Source organism: Arctopsyche grandis, chromosome 4, assembly GCF_051622035.1.
Source record: "Arctopsyche grandis isolate Sample6627 chromosome 4, ASM5162203v2, whole genome shotgun sequence".
NCBI lineage: Eukaryota > Metazoa > Arthropoda > Insecta > Trichoptera > Hydropsychidae > Arctopsyche > Arctopsyche grandis.
In genome coordinates, this window is record NC_135358.1 from 27,324,458 (window position 1) to 27,339,851 (window position 15,394).

The following is a 15,394-nucleotide window of genomic DNA, read 5'->3' on the forward strand; positions in this document are numbered from 1 at the left end:
TAAAGGCAATAAATAGTTCGGATGGAATTCAAACGTTCACAATAGATTAAATTATACTTCACTCTTGAAAAGAACGCATTAAGGCTGGTCAAATCAAAAAATAAAACATTGTGTTTTATTTGTAGAATCTTGGATGTGTTTTCATCGGAAGTGGGTGAGTAAAAATTGAATTGTTCCACGAAAAACATTTTGTGCAAATGGTTGGATACCGGCCAACTACTCGATTCCTTAGTCCGGTGTGTTCAACGTTGACCGAAATAGGAGACAACGTAATACGGTCCATTTAAAAACCAAATAAGATGGATTACGGACTGTTTACAATACAAAAACAAACGTAAATCGATGTGTGGCTCGAACGAAATAAATTGAAATTTTTTAGGTTTGTATGTATGTATGTATGTACATATGTTGGTACCTGTGCGATGTGTAGTAATGAGTTGAACTTCATCTGCATAATTAAACGGAAGATTTTTTACCTGTAACAAAGTAAATGAAATATATTAATCTTTATAAACACATACATACACATAATACGAGTATAATATAAATAAAATCTTTTTAAATAATTACAAGACACAATTTTAAAATTTCGCCATGAAAAATACAGTGTAACTAAGAAAACAAATGATGTACGAATAGAAGTTTTGAATAAAAATAGCCGTCATTTATTTTATTAACGATTTAAAAAATAAAAATAAGCTAATATTATAATAAATTATCAAACTAAACTTTGTATATACATTAAAAAATATTTTAATTTAAAAATGAAACTTAAAACGAAGTTTTATTAATTGTATTTGGTTAAAATTCTATAATTCCTAATTGATAAATGTGAGTAGACACATTTATGAAAAAAAAACTGGTTTTTATTAAATTTTTATCATAGTTGCTCTAAATCGACACTTATGGCCAAACTTGTACATATTTTTATTTATTTATTTTTATTTTTTATTTTACATATATACCAGGAAGGCCTTACAGGTAAATCCCAATGCGCCTTCCTGGCCAATTACAAATACAAATGCAGCATTTTTTTTATTATAAGTCGTTGAATTGCGAGACACTGAAAAAACTCGCAAATTAACGAGACATCTATGAATTGTACATAAATTTTTATTGTACATCCATCAAATTTCAAATAGTGGTGACATAGTAGGTAGGAAGGATTTTTAGCCAATTTTTTTTCCGGGAACCGTTTCAACAATGAAATCAGAGAAAATTGGCAAACTCTGATAGGAAACGATCAACCTGGAGTCACAAATCCAGGTCTGACCAACAGCATACTCTGAAAAATTCATTTTCATTCAGGGATAGAACCCGGCACCTTCTTGACGGTAAGCAGAAGCTTAACGTCCGAGCTATGCTGCTGGCTATGTATCAGTGGCGTGTAAGGATTGCAATTTACCGTCACATTTTATGAATTTTTCTACCGTTGTGGCGCATTAGGGACTATAATGCCACAGTGGTCCAAACTTAAACTTAAATAAATATTTTTTTAAATAAACTGGTAAACGGTAAATGATTTTTCCTACTACCGGTATACCGGTATTTACAGCTAAATGAAAAAAAGATTATATAACTTTATGTAGTTACTTTTCCTAAAAACGTTAACCTAGATTGTATCTTAACCCTTACAAACCCACATTGCAATGTACAGTAATTTGAATGTTTTTTTGTGGTCTAGTTTACGTATTATTATATTTGGGACCTTTTGTAAATCGTGGTGTACATCTTATTCATTCAGTTAGCATTGACAGTGCTGCCATCAAACGTAAGAGAACTGAGTTACAGTTTGTCAACGATGTTACGGTCCGAGCGCACGATCCCAGTATGTCAGATTTGTTTTCGCTGTTTTTTTGCAAATAAATCATTTTTTTGCATTATTTTGACATGATATCTGTTTTATTTATTATTACTATATAATTTTCATCTCAAGATTTTTATAAACTGCTTAAAATTTTTGATAAGATAATTTGTACATTTATACAGACCATTTTTAAATTACAATGTATGTATGTGCTGTATTTTCCAAAAAAATGTTCTGAAATGTGTTGTCCCACCTAATAATATTTTTTTCATCCAAAGATAAAAAGTTAGGTCTATAAGGGTTAAATAATTAAAAACAAATATTAGGTGAATAATGTCATATAAATTTGAAAAATAAATTTCTTAATAATAATTATTCATATTTATTTATTTAAAGTAGATCATTAGACCATTAGAAATTTTTATATCATAATTGAAACAAGCATCATCGCATTTAATTCGATGAGGTTGGTCTTTGTTGCCAGTGAATTTAGCAATTTAAAATTGCCGCATTTTATACTGAAAATAAACAAATTCCAGTCAACCTAATCCACAATACGCCATTTGCATCGGTTTTTAATGTTATATCATGCAATAATATGTCTGTATATGTACATACATACTTGATTCGCGATTACGAAATAATTTACGGTAAATTCAAATATTCACTAATATTCAAATCTGACCATTCTTTTAAATCGAGGTCTGACCAAGGCTCGAACCCGGAACCTTTCAGTCGTTGCATGTACATATACATACATACATATGTACATATGTACGCTAACCGGTGAGTTTAAATCGGCAAGTTGAAGTACTCTATCACTTAACTTTATGAAGTTGACAAATATCCCATATTCACCAAGTTTTGTATACTATTTGATACTGGAGCCAAAGACTATAAAATTTTTAAGAAAAAGTTTCATTTATTTTATTTTATTCCAGCTCGAACAAATCCGGACAATACGGAAACTTTAGTTGCATTTTTTATGAAGTTAAAATATATAAATGAGTTTATTATAAATCAGAATTAATGTTTAGGTTTTTATTATGAAAATCACGTGGCTAAGCTTTAAACTCGTTTATCTCAATTTGAAATGTTTGTGGTTGCGTAGGGAATTACTTTAGCAAATTAAAATCAATTCGAAATTTCGGAACAACAAATAAAGAACAGATGTATATATTGTATAAAGGGAGATTTGCAACCAATAAAACACGAAAACTCGGAAGCTCCGTTAAAAAACTTACCACGCAATAACAATAAACACAACGCGAGAATTACGAGCGCTTTAATGAAAAATCCCGACCGAAGGATTCTTCCCCTGCACCGTTACTACCCCATCCTCCCTGGGACCCTCACTCCCATCGTCAGACCTCCCAATGCGCATCTGGGTTAATGCGAATTCATCATAGTATACCCGAATATAAAAAAAATGCACCGAAACTGCCACACAACACGAAATAAAAATATTAATTTGCTTCCGACGAGGGTGAAGAAATAAGAATGCCCTTTAAAAAAAACGAGATAAAAAAAAAGAAAAATCCGGCATGAAAATTAAGATGCTACCGCGAAGCTCTATAAACTGCCGAAAGTGAAGATGAAAGAAAACGGTTTCCCCGGTATCGCTCTCCCGTTTACGGGAAATAACACCAATGGCGGCAAGTGCGGTTAAGAATTGGGGAAAAGTCCGGAAACGTTCGGAAAATTACCACCGCAACGATCCTCAAACGTGTCTTTTCAAAGAAACGGTTATTATCTCTCGTTAACTCACTTTTTCATCCGAGCGGAAAAACTCGATTCGCACACACCAAATTACAGCTGAATAATTGAATGGATCGGAAAATATCCCCAATTCTAAATAACGTCCACAACATTGCACCTAATCGATTCGGCTCGTGAAAAACGCGTCAATTTTCATTTCACAAGGACGAAATTATTTCGCGATGGAAAATAAAGGGCGGTTGCGAGCCGATGGCGCCACATCCGCAATTTAATTTTACGACCCAAAACAAATTTATTACAAAAGAAAATTGCAGACTTTGACATTTAAATAGCGATAGAAACGGGCAGAGCGAGACGATCAAACCGTTTGAGAAACGCTTGTATCAACTCAGCGATAAAAACTGTCGCACATTATTTTTTTTATTATATGATAATTTCAAAGATTCAGCAATTAATTCGGATGAATCATTCCATAAAATTTCATATGCGATTTTTGCCTACTTAAAATCTACGCTTTTAATGCCTTCGGTAAAAATCGTTTAATCAACTCCCGTAAAACAACTCCGAAAAACAAATATAATGAATAATAAAGCAGTGTTTGAGTTTAAAACAAAAAAATAATTCAATTGAGAGGGGAGTTGTATGTAAATATTAACCGAAATGCGAAGATTGCTCGGAGTATATGTTTTCGTTTACTTTATTTTTTTTTTTTATACAAACTGTGCAAAACTCGCGAGCGATGAATAATTTCAAATAAACTTACAAAAAAATTAAAATGTATTGATGAGAACATCAAAAGTGAGAGCAAACAAATAAAAATTGTACACCGAATAAATAATACACGAAAAGGGCAAATAAAGAAATAAGCTTGCGTAGAATAAAATGCGAATATATTCACGGTTCGTTATCCAGCATCACTCAAAGCGTATTTATTTTTCACGCGTTTCCGTGAAAATGAGCTTACGTACGGCCGCAAAACTCGAACCTGACTGGAAAAATAATTGAAATACTCCTAGCGATCTCCTCATTTTTATTCTCTCGCACGTGTTTATATTATATGTATTATATTATACATTTATTTACACACACACACACACACATACTAGAGGACGGATACGCACCCGGTTTAATTAGCCGATGAATCAGTGCCGACGGGGTAAATAAATGTCTGAATTCGCACAAAAAAAAGGGATCACGCTGCAAACAAGGGTGGAAAAAGGAAAACCACACTAGGTAGAGGAAAACTTCTGTACAACCATTTATTTCTCTTCACGTGTCCAAACATTGTTAAGGGGTGGATGTGGTGGTAGCACCATCCATATATGATTTACGATTGTCGGTATCAAATAAAAAGTGCCACTCGTTCCTCCCATTTCGCCATAAATTGCCATTGTCTCGGCCAACTATGGCCGTAGCAGTTCTCGCGTTTCGGACCAACACAACAACAACAACGCACAGCCTCCGTTTTAGCCATGTATGTACGTATGTATGCGATAATATGTATACTCGAGCGGGTACAAAAGCGGGGAAAGAATTTATTTTACATACATTATTACCGCCGAGAAAGTTTATGTACGTAATATTCGAATGCATCGACTCCGACGGCCAAGTCGATGAAAGCTCGTACTGCGCGTGCATACATATATCACTGCTCTTTATAGCGGATTGTGTCATAAAATTAATTCGTTTTCCTATTGTACCTCGCTGTGGAAGGTTTTATCGGCGATTTTTTTCTTGTTTCGTTTTGACGCAAATAAAAATGACGTTTTTACGGCACATTTACACATTTTACCGTCGTTTAAAGTCACAAGCACTAGAAGAAAATTGAAATCTACAACTTTTCTCATTAAATTGATACGTTTACTGAATAACATAACAATATTTATTTATTCTCCATTAAAATCATTTTAATGATAAATGGGTTCGAAAATTTTGCCCCGTATACACACATGTATGAAAGTACCTACGTCATCATTTTAACTGAATGAAAAATTGTTATTTTTAATTAACCTGTAAGACGCATTTGAAAGCTTTGGAAACATTATTTGGAACATGTTTAAGTAATAAAAACGCATATTATAGCCCTTTATGTAATATACATACACATGTACATACAAAAGATGTAGGGCATATCTGGGTTTTAAGAAATCAAAAAAAAATTGTAAATCCATTTTACTATAAAATATCATTTAAATTAGATAAAATTTGAAATATTAACAAGAAAAATGAAAAAATAAATAAAATACAAGTACATATGTATGTATGTATAATAAATGAAATTTATCATATCTATTAAATGTAAAAAAAAAATATCCAATCTTGTTCGATGGTGAAAAATAATCGTAATAAACACTTTTTAAAGACGGTGACGTTTAATATGTAGGTAGTAACCTTATATGTTTGACTTTCCGCCAGCCATTCGTCTTGTCAGATTTTAATTGTAACGCCTATAACTTTATTTATATACATACAATGTATATTTCTTACTTTGAAAGTGCATTATAACATATCGGTGACTGAGATAAATCAATTCCTTAGCCTTATTTAATATCAATTCATTTCCAAAACCATCAGTTAATGAATCGATGAGCAGAACACTTATTAATAGATATGTATTATTGAAGTGAAACTTGTATGGACGCGATTCGGATCATTACGAAGATCATTATGGAAAGTGCTCGCTTGCACATGGAATTGAACGCAAATTCTAATAATCTTTTTCGCACTCATGGTCGAATTTAAACTAACATGTAGGACGCGAAGTACTATTTCAAATAAACAACAATGATTTGTACTTCATTTTTAATTGAGTTTATAATAGATTAGAATGGAAAAAAATAATAGATTTACTCTTTTCAATATATGTACTTTTCACTTCTAATATCCAGCACATACTTATTTTTGATATAATTTAAAATTTACATATTTTTTCATGATACCATTACTGGTCGCCCCTGAGCGACACCTAAGGTATTAAACTTGTACATACATATTTGTATGTATATATATAAATTTATTAATTAAAATTCGAAATCATATTCAAATAGTAATGACAAATACATAGAATGTAGGTAGGATGGTTTTGCCAATTTTAATGAGGAACTGTTTCAACAATGAAATCCGATAAATTGGCAAACTTTGATAGGAAATGATCGATTTGGAGTCACAAATATCCAAGTCTGTCTAATAGTACAGCAGAAATACTCGGAATAAATTCTTTTCAATCGAACCAGTCAACCCAGGACTTGAATTCATGAGCCTTTCAGCGGTTAGCATTAACGTAACTACCGAGCTACACTGCTAGCTAATAAATTTATAAAAACCATAAATAAGTCATATTCGCCGTGTACTAAATCCCAGTGATAAATAAGATACAGCAGCAACAGCAAATAGAATGCATTGAAGACAGAAAAGCTTCACACATGTACTTCAATTTTGTAAATATTTAACAACGAGATAAAGATATCGTTCACTACAGTAAACCATCAAAAATTTACGAAAAAAGTACTGCGAAAATAATAAAAATAGACACATAAAAAAGCCTGCGTACCCTTAGTTTATGATTGAGATGTTCGCTCTAACCGCAGACATGTATATGCCTTTGTTTGTCCAAACCCCGAGGAAAAACCTAAAAAATATATACACTACGTACGGCAGCGCAGTTTCTGAGGTGAACCAGATGGAAGAAAAAAAGCAACCGAGAAAAGGCTCGTAACTAAACGAGATGACGTCTCACCAGTGTCGACCGCGCTAACAGGCAAATAAACACTACCCGAAAATTCATAACACCCACCCCCGTGACTAAACTCCATCGAATGTTGTCAACGGCGGTGTGCTTTTTTAAAATTTATATTCGAAACGTGAAAACGTGCACACGTGTGAAAAGCTATAACGATTTAGGAAATACGATTCGTTCCGTATAGGAATAATTTCGATACGTGGTGGGTGTATGTATTATAGGTATTGGATCGCAATCAAAACGCTATTAAAATCGTGAAATCAGTAAATAATAAACACCGGCGCACCCCAACTACAGAGTCGTGTACGAATGTATATTTTATACACAGACAGATTTAACATACGTATAAGTGAAACCTTGAGTGATTCACGAAATTTCACTTGAATTAATAATTAACGCGCGTTAATATCACGAAATGTCACGCGAAAACGCATTATCACGATGTGAACTCGGCTGATATTATAAATTGCCTTTCGAAAAAGTGAGTTACCCTGAGAATAGCCTGTGTCATTATAATATATTTTTATTTAAGAATATTTGGGAAAGGTAACAAATCCGATGAACCCAAGGGGTTTGATTATTATGCAGTAGTATAAATATTAATTAAGATAATAAAAAAAGAAATAAAAAAAATCAAAACAGAAAGTCAACAAAAAGAAAATATTAATCACTCAAAATAGAGGAAAATAAAACGAAACAAGGCAAAAAAACAAAATATAAATATATATGTAATATCAATAACAAATTACACTGAGCAACAAAAAAACTTTACCAGAGCGGATACTAACCAATCTTTACTAGGTTTGACCCACTGAATTCGAATATGATAATGATTTTTATTGGTTAGTGATCCTTTACGGGATATGGGCGTTTAAAAAAAACGCGCAATTTTTATAGTTTTTTGGCTTTTGAAGTCTTTAACTCAAAATCTAGTATTGATGTGCTCAACGTGAGTATTGGAATCAATAGTCAGATGTTTTTTCTATTGATTGTGATTTTTTTTTGTTTTAAAATACTTATAATTAATTTTCTAGCGAATTTTAAAGGTCAAAAATATCATATTCGAATTCAGTGAGACAAACTTAGTAAAGATTGGGTAGACTCCGCTATGATAACTCAAAAACGTGATTTTTTTGTTGCTCAGTGTTATTAAAAAGTACTCTATTTTTTTGTCTGTATCTTATATATAAAACCGAAACGGCGTCTGTAATTATTTCTGATTGTCGTCAAAGTCGTTCCTGATTGGTCTAAGACCTTTGTGATTGGTTGTTCGTTAAATAGTTTGTTTTTTCAATTTAAATAAATTTAATAAAAATAAGAACATTTTTTTTTCATGCACACCGAGTAGTAGTTTTATACTAAATTTACAATAGATGCCTATTTTATGTACATACATAATTGATCGCATTTATTAATATATTTTCTCATATTACTATTTTCTAAAAACTGCAAATTCATGTATATCATATAATATTCGTTGTGTTAGCTTATGCATTTCATAAATAATTAAAATGGATGCTTATTTTGAAAATAAAAATGAACATTCTATTCGCTACGAAATGCTAAAACTGAAGAAAAAACGGATGATATAAATACGGGTCTTATTTTTTTCGAACGAGCATTTTCCTCTGTCCAAACGTATCATCGATTATCAAAATATGTATTTACATATACCTATATAATGATATACACTCACGAACGACATAGCTCACTTTTGGATGCGACAGAAATTTGGTATTCATTTGATTACGTAACTATCATACAAACAGTACTGTTGATATAAAAACAAATCGAAACTCAAATAAAAAAAAAGTTTCTTTAATAGATCGACACGATATATCACATTCTTAATGTAAAGTAATGATAATAACGCCAATATTTGGGCAAATTGAATTTATTATTAATGCAGTTTTCACTTTCTATTAGAAAATATTGAAAACTTTCAAAATATCTTCCCATTTTGTAAAGCACGTATCAATTCCATTTAAAAACAAAATTTAACATTCGGGCTGAAAAAGAACTGACTAGAGTGAATTACGAAAATTTTTAATATTTATATTAAGTTACAATTTTGAAAAGCAACGATTCATACACTTCCTGAATAAATGCAACATCGAAACCAGTAAAATAACTCTCAAAATGATATACCGCCTCGCTTATAAATTCAAAACATCGACGAAAATTTGAGAGAAAGTTCAAGATAAATCGCGAGCTTTTTATAAATAAATACTCAGCGATGAATTAACAAAAACTCCTACGTACAAAGCGAAAAAACGGCGAATTTGTAAAACAAAAGCCGCTTAAAAATCACGCTAACGACAGGCTAAAACAAACATTTGTGGAAAAGTGAATCGCTCGTAAGCATTGTAGATGTATTTATCTTAAACTTACGAACGTCTGCCATGTGTCACACGTGAAAAACGACAAAAAGGCTTCGCCTTCTATTAGTATACCAAAAGCGAGCTAAACGTTGTCCGTATTGAATTGATGTGACATCAAAAGAGACGTAACGGATCCAAGCATGCCACACAATACTCACTAATTGAATGGTGAGAAAATAAATAAAAACAATTTGTTTTTGAGGAAATCACCTTTGATTAATATGAATTTTCATTTTAAAAAACTAAAATACGAATCTAAGATGCATAATGATGTGTAACATTGCTTGTTACGCCAAATGGGAACGTAGAAAATTCAATAAAAAGGCATGTCTATTTTGACTTCGCCTTTTTTTATGGGAAATGATAGTGGCGGTGTCCGGACATAAGAGTGAAAACACACTGAGAGGCACGCGGCACGTGTTTTTTTTAGGTAATTTTTAGCATGTACGGAACTGGGAACGCCTTTTCTCGACTGGAAGCCATGAAGACGTTCCGTGCCGTTCATTTCAATGTGTTTTCGCCGTAACACTCAACGACACAACGCGCACGACAATAAAGCTCACGCAACAAAACGCTCACGGACATTATATTCGCCAATAAAACGCTCACGGACGTTATATTCACCGATAAAACGCTCACGGAACAAAACGCTATACTTTATTTATTAATCTGTGATAGGATAATGTTTACGATTTATTGAATTTCGGATTAATTTTGTTGTAAAAAATAACGTTTTCATACGTGCGAATTTGTGAGCATGAGCGTTTTGTCGTGTGAGATCTTTGTCCCATGAGCGTTTTATCTGTGAGTATATAGTATGTCCGCGAGGGTTTTGTCGCGTAAGCGTTATGTAGTTGAGCGTTAGGTCCGTGAGTGTTTTGTCACGGAACCGATAGTGACCTACCTAGCTACTTCCTACATTATGTTGGATACCATTTGACAACCTTGCACATATTATTCCGTCTTATTTTTTGTCACATCTTTCGTCTACTATTCAAACCTATCGATTTACCCTACTTCATGTAGTGAAGTTAGCCTGGAAAAGGTATTGATCTCCAATAATTGTCGATCAATATATCTTATAAAAGTAGAAAGGAATTATGATTTTGGTAGATTTGATTTTTGGTGATGTCTATTTTGTATGGAACAATTTCAAGACAAAACCGACAAACCCTAAAATCACCCAGATCAGGCTTTATTTCAAATGATGGAAAAACAAACAAATGAAACAAAAAATCCGGCCACTGCCTGAATTGTAAGACGGCTCCAATTACTGAATGACAGGCATCGAGGGTGGGTTTATTTTAGTCCTCGCATGTAAATCGACCCTCTCTAGGTTGGCCATTCATTTCAACCCCCCCTGAAGAATAAACGTCTTCTCGCGGCACAAAAGCCAAAAGGTTTTGACTTTATTGCCACGAATGAGCGATACGAACGTCGGGACGGGGAAGTTGAAAAGCCGCATCATCGTCACAATAATATTTCGTCATCATTCATACAAGATTTGGCGACTGTCTCGCCATCGCCACCACCAACCACCGTTATTAATGTCTACAGGAGGGGGGTAAAAAACAAGGATAATTAAAGTCGCGAGGCAACACAGTAGCGACATAAGGATGTAGAAAGGACGACATCAATCTTTGGTAATCAACGAGAGATTTATGACACTGCGTTCTCCGTCGTCATCGTTTTGTTATTTTAAAAGCATCGCGACCTTTTTCTTCCACATTAAAGATACAGAGCATCTAATGACCTTATTTCTCTTTGCGCGGTACCCCCAAGTTTCTCAAACGTTTCGTACGATTCCAATGAAAAAAATCGTATAATTTTTCACGCACTTCCGCTGATCAAACTTTGCGCTCGAGAACACCACACATCCATTTTTGGTAAACGGAAAAGAGCACGAATGGGATGAAATGAACAAAGGACAAGGCTTCGCTTTTGCGAGTATGTACATACATATGTACGTAAAAATCCTCTGAAAAAATTACGCATATGTATAAAGAGGCAGTCCGTCGAAAAGGCGGTGGTAGTCATACTCGGCATATTAATGAAAAAGATCAAAAGGAGTGTCGTGAAAAGCGAATAGGATTTAAGAAATCTGAAAAGTGCTGAAATGTACAGCGTCGAAATACCACGCACTGCGGAGGAAGAATAATCAGAAACGCGCTACCCTTAAAAACCTCTCCCTTTTCAGTATATAAATCGAGCAGGAGGAGACAGTATGATGATGTTGTCGCTGAATGAATAATTTCGCATTACGGAGACAAATTTCGGGTTAATTCCTTGAAAATAGATCCTTTGAATTTCCACGCATTAATTAATTCATGAATACTTGTCGACTAGGATTGCGTAAGATTTGCTACCCAACTAAATACGCCGCCCCTCAAACGAAACCCGAATTTTGTTACAACGAACACATCCATACAAATCCATATATAAAATACGAAATTTAATCACACTGAGACATCAAAAAAAAAAAAAAAAGTGAATTTGGCATGCAAAAAACAAACCGACGAGACGGATATTGGTTCAAGTTCCTAAGTGTTCTTTCATTTCACGCATGAAAAGTAGAAATAATGTTTCAGGCACATCCCCGCTCCGAAAACCGGTACAGATAAATCGATACGGTGGAAATCCAGACCACTTAACATCAAAAAAAAAATCTTAGCGTTACGCACCATTAAGCCCAATATTCGGAATGACAGTGTCATAACGCTTTCTTTCACAAATTAAATTGCCCCCCAGATATTGCCGAATCAAAAGAAATTTTCACGCTGAGCTGAGAGTTTTCCTTTTTTTAACCCTAGTATAAAATAAAGCGAAACGGCGAGAGACGAAAACCAATTCGAATTAGATTCAATTAACGCACGTTGAACGGAATTGGATACATAGCATGTACGTACTATACACCTACGTGACTAACAAAGTATTTTTATTCGGTATTTGTTTAAGACTAACAGTGTTTTCTCATTCGTTGTCACTAGAGCTCATTTTCTTTATTACAAACGTGATCAAGCTCGGTTTTACAAGATGAAAATCTTAACCTTCTACAATGTAAAACACCATGAAAGATCAACATAAAACAACCGCACTCAACTTAATTTTAAATTAATGAATTAAGCAACCAAATTACAAGACGACGTCTCAGTGCGAATGAAATTCGTAGAAAAGAAAAGCTTCCAGAAAAACTTGTAATGAAATTCACTTCACAAACAATAATTTCCAAACAAAACGATATATGTATGTGCGTGTGTGTATATTATGATGATTTCAATATAATTTCAATAAAAATTTGTTCTAACGATCAATGTCTTTAAACACTATACAACGGATTCCACGACGAAACGCCACGGACAAAACGTCTAACGAGAAAACGTCCACGATAAAATGATTATGCGAGTAAATTGTTACGGACAAAATGATTACGCGATGTAATGCTCACGGAAATAATGCATTACTACGCGACATAATGTTCATACATATACAAAACTTCACACGTTAGAATAAAATACAATTAAATTTCGATTAGACTGTCTAATATTTATTTATTAATTAATATGTCAAAGGACATGTATAGATATTTGTCACTTTACGTTTTATTAAATTCTAGTACGTTTTGTCGTCAAAAGAATCGTTTTTGAACGTATGAACATTATTTCGCGATATCATTTTTTTCCGTGAGCATTATGTTACGTTATCATTTTGTCCATAACTATTAAATCATGTAATCATTTTGTCGTGGACGCTGTGTCGCAGACGTTTTGTCCGTAGACGTTTCGTCGTGACACCTGTAAAATGTATAAGCCAAGTCTATTATGTACGAATAAAGGCGATCTTCAGCCAAACAATTTTTTTTTTTCGGAAGATGTTTTTTTTATCATATCCTGTACTTCGTTAGTCAAATTTTAATAAATACTAAAAGGTATTTTTTTTTATCAAAATGATTAGTAATATCTATAAAGTGCACCTGATTGACATGTGTGAATATGTATGTATGCGTATATGCGTACATATATGCATGTATTTATATGAATATAAATCAGTAGAGTGCGCTGAATGGGAGACACCAGCAACGGGTTGTGTAAATCATCGGACAACTGTCCACTACATCGTCGCTGGGGTGGTTTATGACCCCCATGGTCCTGATCGGGTTGAAAATTAATATAGCGGTCCGGGTGAGCGCCCCGAGCACCCAATATGAGGCTAAGAGCGAACACTACAAATACAAAGCACATCGTGAAATTAGATCAACGGAACAAACTGTACGATATATTCACTGAAGATAATATGCAAATTAAAAAAAAACTGGATAAAAAAGCGAAGTACAAATTTTCTGCGTGAGATGAGTTGTATCTACAATGGAGTGGAGTGAGGGAGGGGTGTTTGGGAATTTTTTATGGAGTCGTTATACATTTTTAGTGTGCAGTTAAGGAAAACCTTAAATGTTGCCTTAATTAAAAATGCCACCGTGGAAAATTATCATGACTCGTTATCGCCTGCGACAGTAAAAACGGTCGGCGACTAATGAATAAGCGACCGGGCATGCGATACAGCGTTAGATGCTATCGTAGAAAAATGTTAACGACACCTGATAACGGACAAATTACCTATAATGCAAAAATAGCACGTGATCCTTGCTAGGATGGCGATATTTCATATTTTTGCACAACACCAAGTATCGATAAAAACAAATACACATTGAAAAAATACTATTTACTGAAGGTAACTATTATACATATGCACATACATGTGTGCATATCATACATATATACATATATACATAATACATACAGATGAAGATATATTAAAACATTGGAGTTCCGTCAATTTCAATATATTTTTACGGAGAAGCCTCCCACAAACCTACATATATTTTTAGAAAATGTGATTTTTGTGTGGATTTCAAAAAAATAAATAAAGTGAAAAGTATATTTCAAAAAAGTATATTTGCCGGATTTAACCGGCAAATATACATAAAATAGTTTGAAGGATATCATTTTATTTTAAAGGACGTCTAATTTTTTTTCTTATAAATGAATCGTATTATTTTATATCAACAGTAAACGTTTTTAATATACATATGTATATAGTTAAATTTCACGAGACATAAAATTATTCACTCTTTGAAAAATTTCTTTCAATTCCACCAAACCACACCATCAAATGGAAAAATGTAAATAACAACATCGATTAAAGACTCGTTAAACGCTAAAAGATAAGAAAACTTATAAATATGCATTTCTTTGGTGCGATTTAAAAACGGAAACTTTACTTCTTAAATGACGTGAGAATGGTTAATAAAAGATTTTGATGTAAATTCTACAAAATGTATTTCTATACAGTCGGCCTCAAGTGTTTATTAGTGTTTTGCCCATTGATGTTCAACGGGTGCTTTTTTGGAAAGGAATTGAAACGAACAATAAAACGTACACATATGTATGTAACGTCACGTGTGACAATCTTATATATATATATGTACGTACATATGTATATACATATATATAATATAATATGATCCCACCAATGCCACGTACTTAATACATATAATATACAAGTTCAAAGTAAACAAAAAAAATATCAAATTGTACGAAATAAAAATACATACATTACTTTCAATACGTGTCAGATACAGAATTGTGAGAGAAAGGGGAATGCTTGTGTCAAAAGAAGTCAGTTAAATTTTTTCCGAGAACACATTAAGAGTTTTTCTGAGTGAAAATTCCTGTTGGAAACGTAATGAAATAG

The 15,394-nt window shown here is 33.1% G+C and overlaps 1 protein-coding gene across 2 annotated transcripts in view; it reads right to left on the reverse strand.

Annotated features, from left to right (window-relative positions):
- The window catches only part of shg (DE-cadherin), a 239,519-nt gene that overhangs the window by 135,497 nt on the left and 88,628 nt on the right, over positions 1–15,394 (reverse strand). The window lies entirely within an intron of this gene.